We start from the raw sequence: 19,457 nt of genomic DNA, 5'->3' as shown, positions 1-19,457 counted from the left end.
GGGTGCAGTTCCACCGACAGTCATGCGTCCTAGGCAAGCAGTGATTTCACACAGAGAAAATCCTCTTCTGTGACAGCCTCATTCCTTTGGTGGTTGCAACCCGTCTATGATTGACACTCTATAGAAATAGATTCTTTTTTTTTTTTCCTCAGCAAGGGAGAAAAAAAAGCAAGGACTGTACTCCACGTAACTAATGTATCGAACAGGAGATGCTGCAGGATGCTACACAAGGACACGCACACATAAATGAGGTAGGCTCCCAAAGCAACACAAATCAATGCAGATTCATGAAAATGTCTCCTGTCGCGCATCTGTCCCATGGTACTTTGAGTGGTGTGCCAGCAGTTGAGTAGATCCTTTGTTATTCACAGTCCTGAACTAGAAGAGAAGAGCAGAGATCAGAAGATAAGTGTGGGGGTGATGTCACTTCTTCACCTTGCTTAGAGTACATTCTTGCAGATTTTTGCAGTTCTATGCCAGCGCGACTCTAGAGAGAACACTGAGATAGGGCATGAAGATGAATCTTATTTTTTTTTAAACAAAGCTATGACAAAATAAACTGATTTTGAAATTACCCTCCCACTTTCTAACCAGTTTTATTTTTAAAATGTCAACATAGCCTGACTTCGCTTCTAAATTCTTTTATTAGGGACATGGTTGGTGGGCACAGTGGGAATGGGTTGATGGTTGGACTAGGTGATCTTAGAGGTCTTTTCCAACCTTAATGATTATATGATTGTATGACTGTATAATTAAACTTTGATGAGTAGTTTGGCAAAAGCAATATGAATTCATAGCTACTTTCATGTTACCAAATATGCCTTTTTTTTCCTTCACTAATTGCTTTTTGTCAAAGAAATATCACCCTGTGATACTGATGATGGTCTGCAACAAAGGCTGGATATTAGGAAATACTACTTCTCTGAAAAAGTGGTCAGGCACTGGAATGGGCTGCCCAGGGAGGTGGTGAAGTCCCCTTCCCTGGAGGTGTTCAAAGAACGTTTGGATGTTGTGTTGAGGGATATGGTTTAGCGAGAACCATTGGTGATAGGTGGATGGTTGGACTGGATGATCTTATAGCTCTTTTCCAACCTTAGTGATTCTGTGATTTTGTGATTCTGTGAAAGAGCAGTGTGTGCTCGTTCTTCTTATTTATGCAGTCATTTTGGTTTAAATGTGTGTGAAGCATCTGTGGGAAAAATGGCTACCAGTTGTGAAAGCTTTACAAAAATCCACGGAACTGATCCTCCTAAAAGGTTGTTTCAGTTTTTCTTGGTGTTTTCTGAATTAGTAGTGGAGATTCTTAAAACTGGAAGTATCTACTCAAGAAGAAAGTGAACAACCTGTTATCTGTTTCCATCATAGTGAAGATATAAAGAGAGAAAATCAAGCTAAAGCAAGAAATAATTTTGGTTGAATTATGTCTTTCACAGGGATAAGTATATTTTTCCATATAAATGCTTTGTTTCATTGATGTTTGTTAACAAATTCTCATTTTCTCAATCAATCCAATATGGGGAATGACAGATGTCAAAAAAATGACTTCAAAAATCATTATGAATTTTTCTATGAAATTTACACAGAAAACAAAGCAGAAATATTTATATTAAAAGTGAAATATTTATACAAAAAGTGAAATCTGGAAAGCAACATTAGAGCATCAATCTTTAATTTCTGGACTGGAAGTGATTTTTGTTTGATGTCAGCAAGGATTCCTTATTTTAAGGCACTTTCCTCCAAATAGTCACTAGGAACAGGTGGCTGTTGCCTCTTTCTTCTTACATCTTAAGAAATGACCAAAAGGAAGTGTATAAAAGTCTTGCTCAGCTACTGGTAATATTCAAAAAGTAATGACAGGAAAAGCAGTGCATAAACCCATTTCAGTCTTCAAGTGCTTTTTAGCACGTGTTGTACTGACTTATGGATCTGGTGACCTGTAAAAGGATTTGTATAGCTAGAAATGGTAAATTATAGACCTCAAGATCAATGAAACTTGCTGATGAACAGCACATGCAGGCTGGTCCTTAGAAGTAACATGCGTTAGCTGGCTGTGAAAGCTCCGTGGCTGCGGTTTCCTGAGCAGCTGAAATAATCTAATGATTTATTGCAACTCTAAGTGAGAGGTCCTTCTCTGACCCACATCCTTCATTGAGCTGGCTCTAGTGCTCGTTGGGGACTTCTGTGTAGCAATTTGGTACACTAATCCAACAGAAGAATGTCTCCTTCGTCACTTTTCTTTTTCCTTTTCCTTTTCCTTCCCTTCCCCTTCCTTTTCCCTTTCCCTTTTCACTTTTCCTTTCCTTTTCCCTCTTTTCCTTTCCCTCCTTTCTTTGTTAATTTCTTTGAGATTTGTGAGTTGGGATAGTTCATGAGAGAGAGGGGGATGTCTGCCTTGGATGCAATAGGTAATGCTAGCTTCATTTCCCTTTTCCTTTCTACAGTTGTGAGCATGCAAATGCTAACTCATGGGAAAAAAAAAAAAAAAAAAAAAAACAGAATGACCATAGCAAAGGCCTGCAAATGTGATGATAAGAAGTGAAACTAACTGACCGTGAGTCCTCTTTCCTTACCATCAAACCACAGCACCATAGCAGTTTATACATTTGGGATTGTCCTATTTTTGTCTTTCTCTCTCTCTCTTTTTTTTTTTTCTTCATTAAATATCCCATTGAAATTGGATTCCTGATGTTTTCACACTCTGCAAAGCCAGCAGCAGGCAAGGGAAGGTTGCTCCTTGTCTTACAGTATTAGGTTAATTTCCTTGCCCAACACCACTCACCAGTTTCTTGCAGAGCTGTTACTAAGACCACCATTTTTGCAGGACACCCTGAGTTCTTCATGATTTCATCCATGTCCCATAACTTACAACACCAGTTCCCTCCTGAGAAGGGAGGGGTCTTGCGAGAGATGTACTGATTAATCAAACATACCCCACAAATTTTAGCCACTCCTGGACACAGGATTCATAGAGAAAAGCACAATTTGATTTTTAACAAGTCTTTTAGAATACAAAAGTAGAAATTTTTCAGTGAATGAAGATGAGACAGAATGGGTTTTATTCTAAGTCTAGCAGGGAGGTTAAGTTGGGGCCTACAAGGAAGCTTGAACAGGCCCTGTGTTGGGGAGGTGTGTAGGAGCATTACACAGAAAGATAAATGTTCTGCTGTACGCTGTATTTCAGATGAAATCTGACCCTCCAGTGATTACTGAAGTCTGGGAGTTGTCCTTTTCTATACAATTTGATGGCAGCTGGTGGAGAAAGCAACATAAAAATCCCATACTTACATTCAAAAGACATAATGTTTGCGTGACATGAATGTCCCAAGAGAGGAACGTACCCAAGCTACAGGAGCAAAAGATGCACTTCTTTTTATTCTCTCCCTGAATGCAGAGAGCTTTTTCTTGTGCTGTGAGCGGCTAAGACATTCCCATGTTCGCCTTGTTATTGTTCTTGGCGGATAGGTCAGATTTCCACAAGACAGTGGAAACGGCCTGTCAGAGCAAAAGGGCAGCCGGGTGCGTACGTGTGTCTGCAGCTCTCATCTCCTGAAAGCACATCCCTGACCCACCAGGGAGGCAGAGGAGTGAAGGAGGAATCAGGAATTTGCTCTGGCCATGGAGGACTTGGGTCTGATCCACGCAAGGGGGGAAAGCGCCTGTGATTGCCTTGGAAGAGACATCAGTCTCTGTGCAGGGAACAGAGACTATGATGTCACCATTAGATCCAAGCCTCCAGAAAGGAGAAGACATTGAATCTGTTATTTCTCAAGTCAGAAGTCAAAATTTTCCTTTCTTTTGCCTCATTTATGCTTTCTTCTCCCTCCTTCCCTAACTCTATGGCCTATGAGCAATTTATCCCTCTTCTGTTTTTAATTTATTTTGAAATAAATTGTGGGCTGAGACTAATTTACTCATATATGTGAACAAACAAATTTTGAGAGGTGTGTCATATAATCCTCCCTTTTCTCCTTTCACAGGAGGAAAGGGCCAGATTCCTAACAGCTGAGTTCTGATGTCTGCTGTGGTCGTTTTATATCAAAGAGAGAAAACCATGTGCAGAACAGCACTGGTAGCAAGGACTGACACCCAGGCATCCTCTATCAGCCTTCAAAGCATCAGCCTGCTTTCCACTTATTCTCATTCTGGTCCTTTGAGTCTCAGGTCCCTGTCTATACACTGACCAAGCACAGATGGTTTTGTGATCCCTGTACAAAAGAAGTCCTATTTCTATCCTAGTCCTTTGTTTGATGTTTAAGATGTTATTCTAGAAAACAATATATGGAACTAACTATGAGAAAGGCAAATTTACACTCTTATCAATGCAACTAGAAATAAGTAAACCTATCAACTATCTGCTCCCTGGCTTAATCTATTGAATAATGGGTAACTCCTCTGCCACTTAAGGGTTGAATAGGATCAGATGCTATCTAGCAGCCCATGGTTACCAAAGTGGGTGACCCTGAAACTTACTTTGCTCTTCCTGCCTCACTTCTACCATTTGCCAGACCATTCCTCTTCTGCTGACACAAAGAACTCATTAGATACCTTCATGAGCCAAAAATTTTCAGCAGAAAATTAATGAAACAGGAAGGAGAGGGGAAAGGTAGGAAGGAAGAGGAGACAGGCCTGCTTTAGGGCTACACACAGCCTACCTTCCCCATGTCCCCGTAGCATAATTAGGGGCCTGAAGACAACATCTCACTTCCTTGAGGTGGGCAGTCTTGTTTGTGCATAATAATAGCAGAAGAGACAAATAACTGTGGATCTCCACTGTGCACAGGGTAGGAGGAAAGCAGTTCTGCACTGGATCTGCATTCAGACTGTATTTGTAGTTCAATAGGTTTATTTCCAGTTGTCCAATCTCAAAAAGTGTGGCCTTCCCTGCTGCCAGATGGTGAATCTCAAAGCCATTTCCTGATTTAAACATCTTGTTGCAAACTGGTCTGCTCAATGCAAATAGATGACTTCTAGAAACCAAGTTATAGCCGTGTCCTTGGGAAATGTCTGTGAATGTCCCAACAAGTTCTCTTTGCATATGTGGTGCTGTACCTTGATGGATAATTCCAAAGACATGTGGAACGTAGGAGAACAGCAAAGCTTCATGGCTGGCAAACTCTTCTTCAGATCTGAAACAGAAGGAGGAAGCTTTAGGCTAAGTAAATGCTAAGAACAATTTATTTGAGTGTAACTTATGTTAACCAGTTGTCGCATGGATATATGAGGAACAGGAGGTGTGTTAGTGAGGAAGGGGCGATAAGGTCATTGGTTCCTTGGGGATAGGGGTGGAATGACACCATTAATTATCCCTTGTGAAACAGTGAAAGGTTAGCATGGGTCAAGAGGGAGAACAACTGCTGTGCTATAAAATCAGCATCTTAAATCTATGAAGTGGAATAATGAATGATGCTTGCCAGTCTCATGGCTGAATAACCTGGTAGGTGTTTTCTGAGAATGAGACAGAGCTAGAGGAAATGTTTTGAGGAAAAAATTCTCCCCAATAAATAAAATGTTTCTGACCTTCCCTACTTTCTGCAATAGCAGAACACTTTCCATTTCCTCATGGGCTGTAGTTAGAGAATCTCTGGTTTGCACAAGTTGGTGTCTCAGTGTCTCACTCCTGCCTCTGTGAAATCTGGCTTCCCCTCTTGGCACTGTCCTAGGAACGTGTTTAAGTCACTTCAGTCATCTATGCTTGACTCACTCCCAGTGGAAAAATGAGATACAAAATGATTAATCCTGGGAGCATCGGGATGATGTATGGAAAGGGAGAAGCATGTGTGGTTAAGGTAGAAATGTGGTGTGAAGGATGTCAGGATTCTGTTCTCACTTCTACACCTAGTACTGCTTACAAGCCTGGGACATGTCCTTCTGTCTTGTGCCTAGCTGTAGTCTTGCATCTGCCTTGGAAACCATGACTGCTATTGAATCACCTAAGCAACGCAATAATGCTAAGATGTTTTATAAAACAATTCAATAACCTAGCGTGAGGAGAGTCTTCCTCTGTAAAGAGTCAAGCAATAAAACTGAATGAAGTCCTTTAGTTGCATTTCTTAAGGGGCTGCCTAAGAAACCTCAGTGCAAGAGTCTGTTATTGCAGCTCTTGGCTTTTGAGAACATATTCCACTGAAAAAGCTGAGAACATAGTGGGAGAGTTTCTGTCAAGCAGGAAACAGAACCTAACAAGCAGGTCTGTATACTCGTACTGATCCAGACTATCCTGTTTTACTTTGCACTGGCATAGGTTTCACACCTCATGTGAGCCAGCTTCTCTACCTTTAAAGGTAGAGGTTTAAAGGTTTAAACGTTTTAGTTAGTTAACTTTGGGCAGATGAAGCTTGGAGCTATTTAGGCTGATGAAGAAATCTCTTTCAGTTCTTTTTCTTCATACATATGCTATGCCTGCTTCTTTTCGTGATCTTGTCAAATGTCCACTGAATATGGGCATTCAGAGTGATCCTCGCAGGTACCGTTTGGAAGTGGAAGGGCAGCATGTTATCTCCAGTCCTCATGGAACATCCAGTATCATGGGTTACACAGGGGATATAAGGATATCACGTATTTTGGATATCTACAGCACAGCTATGTATGGTTGGTTTGGTGATTGTAGATGCTCTTTATAAAAATGGGCATTTCAAAATGTACATCTGAGGATGAAAGACATCATGCCCTAGACTCCATAGGTAACGCAAGTGATACAGACTTCATGTTTTCCAGGATTGTCCCTTAAGTGTTGTGTCTAGTTGTGTTACTACAAGGGAGAACTGTTCACTTCTGAAGTGGCTTAGTTGAGCTGTCTTTCTTGGAGAGAAGTCGTGTAGACATATGCAAATTAAAGTGAAACCTGTATGGCACATGCCAGGATACACAGCATTTAATTCCTATCACTTTCTCAGATTAAATTCACTGTGGGTTTGGCAGCACTTGGAAAAAAAAAAAAGAAAAAAAGAAAAAAAGAAAAGATGAAAATGCAGCATTTCATATTACATGTTTCTTAATGTAAAAATATGATTCCTCAGGAAACTTACAGATCTGGATCTGATGACATCAGAGTCCCTATAGGTCATATTTTCCAAAGCTGCATGCACAAGTCTAGTGCTTCTGTACTTTTCATCTAGTAAAAAGGACACATGATTCTCAAAATAAAGTACCAGTAACATTATTTTTCTCCTACTACACTGTGGATAATTAGGATGATTTCAACTGAAAAAAAAATGTGTTTTTCACTTTCAGATATATTCACCATAACTTCTTCATCTACTGTATTTTGTTTCCTTTCATCAGCATTTATGAAATCACTCCTCATTGTGGAAACCAACCTCATCCGCTGCAAGCGCTTGCTGTATTATGCATTTACAGTAATTTGGGGGCCATTGCTTTCATCACAGAGAAAAACTCCATTATATTCCCTTTACTCAAAGCAAGGACTGCAGGAGTCCAAATCTTCCTACAGAGAATATCAAAGACACTGCACCATCAGTGTGTGGCACCTGGAGCTGAGTGAACTTTCCATGCTGCTTGACTAGAATTAGATTCTGCTGTATGTATCCAGAGTAGGAAATGATGTAAGAAGAGGTAAATTGGTTACCTTAAATTACTGCAAGAATCTATTTAACTGGCTACTTGTAAGAAATGCATGGAAGGTCGATATCTTGGGTAAGTGTCCCTGTTTTTTTCAGCTGGATAATGCAACTTCATAAAGTGGAAGGGAAAACAAACAGTAGGGCCCTTGCTAACAGTAGTCTCAGCATAAAACTGTGAATTATATTAAAAAAACCCAACATGTTCTAAAGAATTACAGATATGTTTGTGGGAGAGCCAGGAAAAGTCTGGATGTAGATGGATCCAATTTTCGTGTAACTGCAGACAGCCTGGAAAGAGAAAAGTACACCTGCTCTGTTATTAGGTCCAGGTAGATGATCCAGCTCCAGTATCTGGGCCTTTGCCCTATTCCTGTTCATTTTATTAGTATGGATGTAACCAAAGCCTCCTGTTACAGAACTGGGGTCAAATGGGTACAGCTGGAATGCGAGTATGAGAGCAGAAAATGGATTATGTATTATATATGTAAATATATGCATTTATGTTTTAAGCAGGCACAAGGAAAGCGGAAATTCTGCAGTGTGTTAAATATTGCAATACTTTCCTCTACTTTGTCTAATTACCTGCAACAATCTGAAATACGTTATAATATCATGATACAAGATGATTACCCGTGGAGTTAACTCAAATCTCACCTACTTCTCTGTCATTCCTCCTCCCAAAGAGTTATAAGCCATACATCTGTGGCAGTTCTTATGGGTCAGAGTTAGCTCTGAGCTTTTAGTTTGGCCTACAGTTTAAAATAAACACCATACAACAGCAAATGTGCTTCACAAGCACCAGTGAAATCAGTTTCACAAGAGCTGAAGGTGGAAGAAAAAGCTGTTCTCAGTCAGGTGCCAGAGTCTATCGACAGAAATTCATGTCAGCCCTTTGACTTCAAAAGATCCGTGCCAGTTTATTGTAGAGACAGTCCTTGTTTGGGAGTCAAACACAGTCCTCTTAGCAATAATCTCGTTACAACTTTCCAGTAGAGCCCGTGAATATGTTTGTGTGCTGTAGTGTCAAGTGGTGCTGTGGTTTTGGGATGTAGTGGTGCATCAGTGAGGGACAGAAAGGATGAAATGCATGGGCTAAAAGGAATCACTTCCTTTGGAATACATTTGTGTTCCACCTTATGTAGTTATCTACATGTGCGTAAAGTCCCTTTTTATGTCAAGAGTGGCTTTTACATCATCTTTCTATTCCTAGTTAACCTTAAGGTAAAGCAATCTGCTCGCAGGAATTAGGACATTATCCAGGCAAGTTGACCTTTTTCAGGAGGAACATTTTACCAAGTGGAAAGCACTGCCAGTTAATAGTGTTAAATTAGTGTGTAGACAATCATTTTCCTCGATTTTCTTCTTTTTATTTTTCATTTAAACCTGCCTCTGAGCTCAAACGCTATCTTTTTGAAATCAGAGATACGACCTCTCTCTTCTTTCTTTAGCCTAGGGGAACAAAATAAGAATAATAAAACTTAGTCAAATCATCTGTTTAGTCTCATCTCCTTGGTTTTGTTGCTGGTCAGTCTGGTGAAGTACTGAGCTGGGAATGTGAGTCTGTAGTGTCAGTGTTCATTAACATAAATACAAGGAAATGGAAAAACATTCCAAGAGCTGGATTCACACTTACACTAAGGTCCCTTTTTACTGCTTTGGCAGTGGAAAGAGACCAAGAAGTGGGTGGGCATGTCATTTAGTAGTATGTTTCCATGTTTACGGCACAAGTACTTTCTCACCTTTCAACAGCTCTACTTAAATTTGCTAAGATGGACCACTGGAGCTTTTTCTGCAAAACTTCATTCATCAAATGGTTCCTACTTTGTTGAATAGTCATATATAAATATCTACCAGTAGCAAAGGAGCAACTGAACTCATAGGAATAGGGAAATCTTGGGTCATGCACTACTTAATGGTCTTTAGGCGAAGACCATATCTGGGGGTCCTTTCACATAACTTTAGCTGTTGTATCATCTTTTTCAGAGTTGATTTCTCCTTTAATAATCAGTAGAGGTGAAGTGAACCCACTCACTGAAAATCATCATCTACTCCTGAAATACGTGGTAAAACAGATCGGAGAGTTTGTGCCTGAGAAATTTATTTCTCTTCAGTGGGATCATGGGGACCAAAAGTGACTGGATCGCTGTCAACCAGTTGAGATGATTCATCTCCATCTATTGGATTTCCTTAATGTTTGACTAATAATACCATATTGACCAGCTCTGAATGGTCCTTGAGAGGTTCCCTATCATGCTAATGTGTCCCTGCTGGGTCTGGCCAGCAGACAATCTACAAGTAGCTGGCTTGCAAAAAAGCAGTGAACATGCATTCACCTAACCCAGGACTGAGCTTTGGAGACTTCCTTTCCCTGGACAGGTTTTCTCATTGGATTTTTCGCTGAAGAGGAGCAAGGGGGGACTGCAGACACAAGAATTGTTTGTCTGAACAGAGAGATAGTAAGCAGAGGTAAAGATGAGGGGCCCATTATAGGGTCCCCTGATCAGAAAGGAGAAAACATGCCTGCTTGCTTGAGGAGAGCCTCTGAGAGCCAGAATTACTGCCCTTGCTGCTGTGGAAGGTATGGAGCAGTGTGCTTCAATAGCCAGATCGTGGCCCAGCCTGGCTGCTGTGGCAGAAATTCAGACAGCCCGAGTTTCCAGTGGTCTGTCAGAGGCAGTGGGGTCACATCATTTTTACTGTCCCCTGCAGTCTGCTGCCAGAGTGCCCTTCTTTGTACCTCAAGCCAAAGCTGCTGGCTCTGAGTACTGAGCTCCTTTAGGCTCAGCACAACAAACAAATTGTGTGGTAGACCACAGGCAAATTGGAAAAGATGAAGTTCCACTTTAACTGTGTTGTCATCAGAGGCCCTTGGGGAACGTGACACTCCTACAGATCTGATTCTTGGACAAAGACTGTGATTCCCAATCTTCTATGAGCAAAAAAATACCAAAATCGTACTATGTTTCTCCAAGGACATCAGGGACTGTTGTTATCAAGTCTGGGGATGAAAATGCCATACAAGTCTTCCAAGGAACAGCTGGAAGGACCACCAACACTCCGTAGCCAGGAAACCAGTGCCACTCTTCCATTACAGTATCCCTGCTTCACATGCAGCATCCGGATGCTACTAGCTATGTTTTAACCATATGCATCTCTTTTCCTTACCTGTCATCATGTCCAAGTGCTTGGCATTTCTGACACATGCAGCTGAGCTCTGGATAGAAGTAACTGGATGGAAATCATGTGACTGGTTTACATTGGAGATGATTCTAAAAAATCCAAAAAGCCCTTCTGGCCTTAAAATGCAAAAATGCTTTTTTTTTTCTTTTTTTCTTTTCCTTCTGTCCTGCAGGAGCTTGAAGACCACACAAAGCATATGCTAAAAGACTTGGGACTAGACTTCAGAGCAACTGTAAATAGACTTAAATTCCAAAAATAGAGAATGAGCAGTTTTTCCCTTTTAGATGTTATGAACTGAGATCAAAAAATCTCGGAGCATAGGACGAGCAGGATTCCTCCAGGTCCTTAAGTCTTTCTAAAGCCTTCAAAATTAAAAAATCCATGTAATGTCCATACCACAAGCCACAAAATTCTTCCCTGCAGCCTATAGCAGTCTTTTCTGCGGAGATCAAAAGGCTCAAAGATTCAAAGAGAAAAGGAGGGTGGGATAATAGACAGCACAGAGGCTAGATTCCTGTGATAACAAGGGATTTGTCATAAGGAATTATTATTCCCATGCTGTGTTCACAAGGTGGATGAGTATATGAAAAAATACTTCCAGAAGAACAGAATGATGTTGTCATAGAGGAAACAGTGAGGAAGGTGTGGATTCATATCTCCAATGGGCAGTTCAGTGTAAGAAGCAAAATCCTGGCTTTTACATCCTATTTTCTCTTGGCTTACCTTCACTCCAAAACACGAGTTCCCTGGAGCTCAGTGCCTCCAAGAGGTTTGCTATTCCACCAGAGATTTTCCATGGGTACTTGGAGATTTATTCAGACCTTCACGTGTTAAAATACTGTGTTTTAAATGATGATGATGGATGGAAAAGCCAGTCTGTCCCCTGCAGAAATGCCAGCAGTAGTGACTGTGCCATGACTTTCGTGACCTTTTGTTTTCTCTTTTAAGCTTCAGTTGCTGGAATCATGTGAGTTTCTGCACTTCATATTATGAACTAAACCACACCAATACACTCTTACATCTCTAGCAGCTGTGGACATAAAGAAGTGGTAAGCATGACATAGAACAGCCAAAACCAATCTCATTTCTATTATTTTCAGAAAGAAGATCTCCTTGATTTGTAGGCCTGTGCTTTCATTCTCAGCAACCTTTGTTGTATGAGTTTTGAGTGCTGGGGACCATAGGAGTGCTTATCAGTTCCCTCAGCTCTCTGCATGGGGAAGGTCATGGGCAAGATTTTTTATCAGGGTCTTGGTTGCAGTCTGTTAAATGTGCCCAAATCTCCAAGAGAAAATTAAAAGGATGCAATCAAGAAACCTTTCCCAATGAACCTAAATGCTGTGCTGCCAATTGCTGCCAATTAAGGCTTCCTGATCACATGTGGCATAGAAACCTGAGGCAGTGCTTCAGGATTCATCTAAGATTCTCATTTGACTTACTGAGGACTTGTGCTAACAGAACCCAAAGAGTCCACATTTAATAGAACCCACATTTAATTAGGCATACTTTCTAATAACGATCTTAACTTATCTAAATGTCCTTTGTTTCTGAACCTGGACGCCCATGATTTATCACTTTTCAAAATAAACAGAATGTATTGTTGATATTTTATTGCAGTATTTTGTTTATTTCTTCCTAGTGGAAAAAAAAAAAAAAGTAGAAATAAAGGAGGAAAAGAAAGGAAAAGGAAAAAGAAAAGGAAAAGAGAAAGAAAAGAAGAAAATGAAAGAAAAAATGAAAGAGAAAGGAAAAGGAAAGGGAGAAAAGGAAAAGGAAAAGGAAAAGGAAAAGGAAAAGGAAAAGGAAAAGGAAAAGGAAAAGGAAAAGGAAAAGGAAAAGGAAAAGGAAAGGGAAAAAGAAAAGGAAAAGGAAAAGGAAAAGGAAAAGGAAAAGGAAAAGGAAAAGGAAAAGGAAAAGGAAAAGGAAAAGCATAACACCTTCTTGTTCTCAGATTATATCGGTTATTTGGGTTATGACTACATAGCCAGAATCATATAAAAACAGAAAGAAACATAAAAGGGGAAGAAAGGAAAAAAAATAAAAGCAAAAGTGAAAAAATCTTTTATGCAGTTCCTGTTTATCAGTCAGAGAAATGCAATTGTCTGCAAATTAAGAATATTCATAATTGAAATCCTAGAAAATGTACAGGTATCATAGAGTCATAGAATGGCTTGGGTTGGAAGGGACCTCAAGGATGATGAAGCTCCAACCCCCAGGCAGGGCTGCCAACCTCCACATTCCATACCAGCCCAGGCTGCCCAGGGCCCCATCCAACCTGGCCTTGAACACCTGCAGGGATGGACGGGGCATCCACAGCCTCTCTGGGCAGCTGTTCCAGCACCTCACCACTCTCATAGTAAATAACTTGAAGAACGTAGGTACTACAAATTGAGTTGAAAAACTATGCTGGTGTCCTGTTGTGTTGCAATGCTGATTACCTAACTGCTCATTTCAGCTTTTGGGCACATTTTGTTTCAAATGATCTGGATATTTTTGTTTCCTTTACTGTGAGAATGAAAAGGGTTTTGCAACACCCAACATCAAGAAGCTCCGTTTTCTGTGTTTTGAAGCTCTTCTGTTCCCCTCGACTGTTGAAAGAAGAAATGCACATATTGCAATGAGGGTTCAGGGTGTCACATATACTTGCTACTGTGTGGTTGAGTTGGAGATGAAATCACCACTGAGTATGTATCCCATTTGTGTTGATCTTATTGATAAACAACTAACCAGTGTCATCTGGAGAGGAAAGAGAAGAGTCAAATGAAGCTGGAAGGGAGAGTTCAGACTTTATAGAGTCTATAGAGCAGAACTCTGTAACCCAAACTACAAATAGACCTAGACTTGATGCACTGTGATCAGGTAGAGATAACTGCTAGGAAGATTTTCCTTGGGGAGTTCAGCTAATATAATCCAGAGCACAGTTTTGTGCCTGTGCAAAAAAAAAAAAAAAAAAACAAAAAAAAAAAACTTTGCTCTGGTCTTATTAGAAAAAGAGCAACAGCAATAACAAAAAAATGAAATAAAATCAATTATTTCCCCCAAATGCCATAAGGGTAGAATTTTATGTGGAGCTTCAGAGTCAGGACCATGAGGTTTTTATTTGGAAATGCCACAAGAAGCAATGCTTCTATGCTGTGCTTCCAAATGAAGAACACATGGTTGTAGGAAATGCCTGGAATGGTATTATCCTCTATAAACACTCCCATTAAAGTTAACTAATGGTGTTTTCGGGGGAAGATGGCTGAGGGAAAAGTGTAGGAGAAAAAGAAGGAAAAACAGAAATCTGTCAGCTGATTTACATCGTATGACCTGCAAGAAGGGTTTGCAGGTGGCTGGATGCTTCCCAGGGACTCAGACGACTGCTTACACTTCTCATACCTTCTGCAAAACTCATAGGATGGAAGGGACAGAAATAAAACAACTAGAGAAAAACAGTGATCTGCAGTTTTGAAGATGGGTGTGACATTTTATTGGATAATTTTGTTAAGTAAGGGAAAACCTGGTAAGGGCATGTCCTCTTCCTGGTTTTGTTCTGTCACCTTTCCCAGGCCTTCAGCTGTCCTCACCCTCATCTCTGCTCTTCACGTCACCTTTCAGAGGAAGCTTGCATGAGATGCAGTCTCTACTTTTCCCCAGCTGTGACCCTCTCAGCTGGAATGAATAGATAAACTAAAGCAGGACAGAATTCGGTGTTATTTTTTCATAGTTTCTCAATCAATTGCACAGGTTGCACAGTGCAAATGTACGAGCAATAGGCAGTGTTAAGGATTGCTTTCATTGCATCTCTTGCAGTAAACTGAATGAACTCATTTGCCATAGCCAGCCTGTCTGAAGTGCCACAGTGCTACACTCAGATCAGGGTAGAGCTTGTTGCCTGGAAGTGTTACTGTCCTATGCTTACCTTTAAATGGAATAATTTGGGAGAATTCTAGTGCTTCAAAACCATCCCAAGAACTTTGCTAGCAATTCCATGCTAAAGTCACAGAATCACAGAATTGCAGGAGTTGGAAGGGACCTCAAGAAATCATTGAGTCCAAACCCTGCTAAAGCAGGTACCCTACAATAGGTCACACAGGTCAACGTCCAGATGGGTCTTGAACATCTCCATAGAAGGAGACTCCACAACCTCTCTGGGCAAGCTGTTCCAGTGCTCCGTTACCCTTTCTGTAAGCAAGTTCTTCTGCATATCTTTCAGAAACTTCTTATATTGAAGTTTTAGGCCATTACTCCTTGTCCAATTGCTGCATAGCACCAAGAACAGCCTGTCCTCATCCATTTGCCTCCCACCTCCCTTCAGATATTTATAAACATGTATCAGATCCCCTCTCACTCTTCTTTTCCCCAGGCTGAACAGCCCCAGCTCACTCAGCCTTTCCTCATACAGGAGATGCTCCAGGACCTTCATCATCTTTGTGGCCCTCCACTGGACTCCTTCTAGAAGATCCCTGTCTTTCTTGAACTTGGGAACTGGTCACAGTAGTATAAATGTGGCCTCACCAGGGCAGAGTAGAGGAGGAGGATCACCTCCCTCAGCCTGCTGGCTTCACTCTTTATAATGCACCCAGGATTCCATTGGTCTTCTTGGCCACAGGAGCACACACTGCTTGCTCATGGCCAACCTGTTGTCCACCCAGATCCCCAGGTCCTTCTACACAGAGCTCCTCTCCAGCAGATCAGCCCCTAACCTGTGCTGGTGCATGTGGTTATTCCTCTCCAGGTGCAAAACTCTACCCTTGTTAAACCTCCAGTTGTCATGTTCCAGCAACTGAGATCATTCCCTGGTGCTGTGTAATTTGGCAAAGTAGGTGTAGCCTTGAGTTCTGCTGCTGTCACATGTGTTTAACTCCACTGAACATAAAGAGACAAAGTTCTTCTTTAGCAGAACAGCTCTGCTGTGTTGTAGGAATGTGCACCAGCTTTCCAGGGTATAATTTCTGTCACAATTTATGCTCAAAGTCTGTAAGTAGTGCAAATCAGGTTGGGGATTAAGGATTGGGAAAAGCTGTGCTTGTGCTCTCCGTTCCTCTCTGCTTCACCCCTGTGAAGAATGAGTCCAGTTGTATTGAAGAGAATAGGTTAAGACTAATGTGGTCTGGGAAAATATCATCACCAGGAGAGGAGATCCAACAGGAATTACAATGACCAGGGAGGATAAAAGACTATTTTGGGAGTGAAGACAAGTTGGACACACAGTAGGGGAACATCCAGGCAACTGAGTTGGAGAAGGCAATGTATATTCCTCTGGGCACGGAAATAATCTGAAAGAAGCCTCCTCACTGGCAGATATACACAGTTACGCTGACAAAGATACTGAGGAGAGCTTGGGGAGAAAGCTGGGCTCTGAAAAAGCTGAACTGTCATTGAGAGATTGGAGTGGAGATCCAGTGATGTCAGGGAACAGGAAGATGAGCTTTGTCCTCTTGATAGCCCTGACGAGGCTGCACTTGGGATGCTGTACTCACTGCTGGGCACCTTGTTCCCAGAAACATACAGATGAACCAGAGAAGGTATTCTGGGGGGGGGACCCAACTTCATGATTAAGTGGCTGAAGAAAATAGCATATGAGTCATGTGCAAAGACGAATAGCTTGGCTCTGAAACTGCAGAGTGGGGAACCTAGTAACAGCCTACAAACACTACCAGAAAGCAAAGAGATAACTTGCTTAGGAAGGAGCAAGGGGCTAATGTTTGGACAGGGAAATTATGAAAACCAAGTTGCTGGAGCAACAGACTCTCAGTGTTGGAGCAGAATGTTGGTGGGGGTGGTGAGCACAGCAGAATTTTCAGCTGCTGTATTAACGTTACTTTGGTAAGCTCTGAATCATGAGAAACAATTATTTCGTGTTCTGAGGGGTGAAGGAATATTGCTGCTTATTGGGGTCATAAACCTTTCTTGTGTGGATGACATGAGGGCTATGGGAAGAACAAACAGGGAAGCAATACGACTTCCTAGATAAGGAGATCTGGGTACACACCTGAAAGACCGTAGGGAACACCATCAGCTTTCAACAGTCTGTCTCTTGTGTCACTTGAAAATGTTGCTTTGTCTGTGGGGTATTGCCAGATCAAAGTGCTATAAAAAGACAAGAAGGGTTTAATTCACACTTTGGAGGGTCTCGGGGATGTCAGTGGCGAAGAGTTTCCTCCTGGATGCCTTTGCTCCAAGTAACTGATCTTTCACTTTTTTTTTCAAGAAGCCATTATCTGTTAAATATTAATTATAATTTAGACTGTCAGAAAGAGACTGTTGAACAAAAAGAGCATGCAGCTTGGCTCTGAGATAAGTTGAGATAATTTTGCTTATTATCACACTGAGATATTTGGATAGTAAAAAAAACCACAACACTGCAATCCTGCCATGGCAGCCAGAAGGGAGGTAGAGACCTGTGAGTATGGTTGCATGTGAGAGACTAATTAACTTGGCTAGTTTTGGAATAATGGTAATAATGGTAGCTGAGTATCAGTAGTGTGGAAGACCCAGTATGGAACTCATTTAAAGCCAGCACCAGAAGATGGCCTCTAGGGAGTAAGATTGACAAAATATATTACCCATGTACTGTAATTGTTAGGTATCTTCTTTTTCCTGACAGCAACATATTTACAAAATTGTATACTGAGGGCTCTGAGCCCAAATTTTAACAGTATTAGAGCTTCCATTGATTGCCACTGATTGGAGCTCCCGTTGAGTTCCATCTATTCCCATTGATGTCAGCACTGTGAGTGTCTATTGCTGAGAGTGAAATCCATGCTCAGTCCAAATTTCTGCATGCAGAAGAAGTCACTACAGGAGAAGCAGGAGAAGGTATGAGCAACAGTCGTTTTGTTACTACTGGGCCTTTGAATACTACATCATTTTACTGCAGTTGACTCATCATGTCACAGGCAGTGGAGTGCTCTATTCAAGAGACAATAACTTCCATAAATTTGTTTTTTTTTTTTATTTACTGCATAATGGTATTAACTTGTATTCAATTATCCATATCTATCTAGCTTCTCATGCCTTTCAAATGTTACTTCAGCAGTGCATATTTGTGCTGCTTTCCAGGAAAAAAAAAATTAAAAATAAAATTTAAAAAGGAAGGGAGAAAGAAAGGAAAGGAAGAAAGGAGGGAGGAAGGGAGGAAGGGAGGAAGGGAGGGAGGGAGGGAGGGAGGAAGGAACGAAGGAACGAAGGAATGAAGGAACGAAGGAAGGAAGGAAGGAAGGAAGGAAGGAAGGAAGGAAGGAAGGAAAATTAGCATGCCTCAGGTTATTTGTTGATTGGACAGTGCGTTGGATGTGTTTGGTTCACTGTCACTGCAGAGCAAGTAAGTGTTTCTGTTTATCAGAACACATACATGAACATACAGGAGTGCAGTATATGGCTGTGTTAATGTGTGTAATATCCATTTGAAGCCACAGACCCTGGAATCTAACAGCATGACTGCCAAGTAGCTCTCATCGCCAGTTCATCAGACCTCTTCTTCCAGCTCCTTCTGATCTGGGCTGTGGGTAAGAAGCTGGCAACTGTGGGTTTCAAGAGCAAATTTTGTTCTTCTGTTATGTGAAAAGACTGAGAGAAGATTCCTTTCATCAGTATCACAGAGGGAAAGTAGAATATCAATACCAATAATTTTCAAGATGAGACTCCAACTGGCTTACATTTATGTGGGATGGCTTAGAGTTGTTGTAGTGGAGATGGTAGATTAAGTCAAAATTATAAGAAACTTTGCGAAAATTTCAGTTATTTCTCTAAAAATGCTGCAAGAATTCCTTGAGGAAGAAGAAGCTGCTTGATAGTACCCACTGCCAACACAGCAAATAATAGCACTGTCAACAAAGCAAATAGCAATAACAATAAATGAGTAGTATGAATTAACCTGAGTTTATTAACACCCATTACTCCAGGTTATACATACTGGAGCTTTGCAAAGGGGATAAAGCAATATGAACGTGCATGGCCTCAAGTTAGGGCCAGAATGCTAGCAGAAGGAATAAAAAGATTCAAATTTCTTCAAGTGAACTTGATGCTTGTTAAATTCATCAGAATAAAGAAGTTCTTCCTAATTTTCACATTAGTGGGAAGCAAAGATCTTCTTTTCTTGAGTATTCCTATAAAAAGAGATGAAAATGTTGAGAAAAAGACTTACAAAAGAAAGATTTAATTTTTTTTTTTTTATATATTGCAAAAGATCAGAGACTATATTCTTCAAAATGTATGCTGTACAAAGAGTTTGATATGTTTTGATATGATTGGTTTCCTTGGATTTTTTAGCTGGAAATTGCAAAGTATTTCCCAAGTTGTTCTTTCTGTTGTCTTGACTATTTTAATAGGCAAAACCGAACCAAAACAAAACAAACCCTCTTTGCTTTCCAAGTTCATCGTCAGTCTTATTAGAGATTTGAAAGAAAAGACATGGAAACAATGAAAACCTGACTTCCAAGAAATGTTAGAGCTTCTGGTGTCAGAGAGTTTTTCCCTCTGGTTTGCACTGAGGCAAGAAAAGAAGTAACAACAAAAAATAATCATATAAACATGCATAAACACGTTTCAAGTTTGATGAAATCTTGCTCTTCGTTGTGGTTTCCACATGGCAGAAGGCTGTATCTGGAGTTTATTGAGAAGTTCCAGTGAAAAAATATTATGCAAAATGATGGTGTATCATCTAAACTGAAAGATGTTGGATTCTTTCTAAAATCCATCCATCTGGGGAGATGG

At 40.8% G+C, this 19,457-nt stretch overlaps 1 long non-coding RNA gene across 3 annotated transcripts in view; it reads left to right on the top strand.

Annotated features, from left to right (window-relative positions):
- The window catches only part of LOC149917618 (uncharacterized), a 54,735-nt gene that overhangs the window by 8,818 nt on the left and 26,460 nt on the right, over window positions 1–19,457 (top strand). For all 3 annotated transcript variants that reach the window (XR_016467941.1, XR_016467940.1, XR_016467942.1), the window contains one exon: window positions 153–251. This is a non-coding gene — a long non-coding RNA (uncharacterized LOC149917618). The remainder of the gene's footprint in view (window positions 1–152; window positions 252–19,457) is intronic.

Source organism: Phasianus colchicus, chromosome 6, assembly GCF_987193195.1.
Source record: "Phasianus colchicus chromosome 6, bPhaCol1.hap1.1, whole genome shotgun sequence".
Taxonomy (NCBI): domain Eukaryota; kingdom Metazoa; phylum Chordata; class Aves; order Galliformes; family Phasianidae; genus Phasianus; species Phasianus colchicus.
Note: the sequence above shows the minus strand (reverse complement) of the source record. Positions and strands in the feature narration are given on the sequence as shown.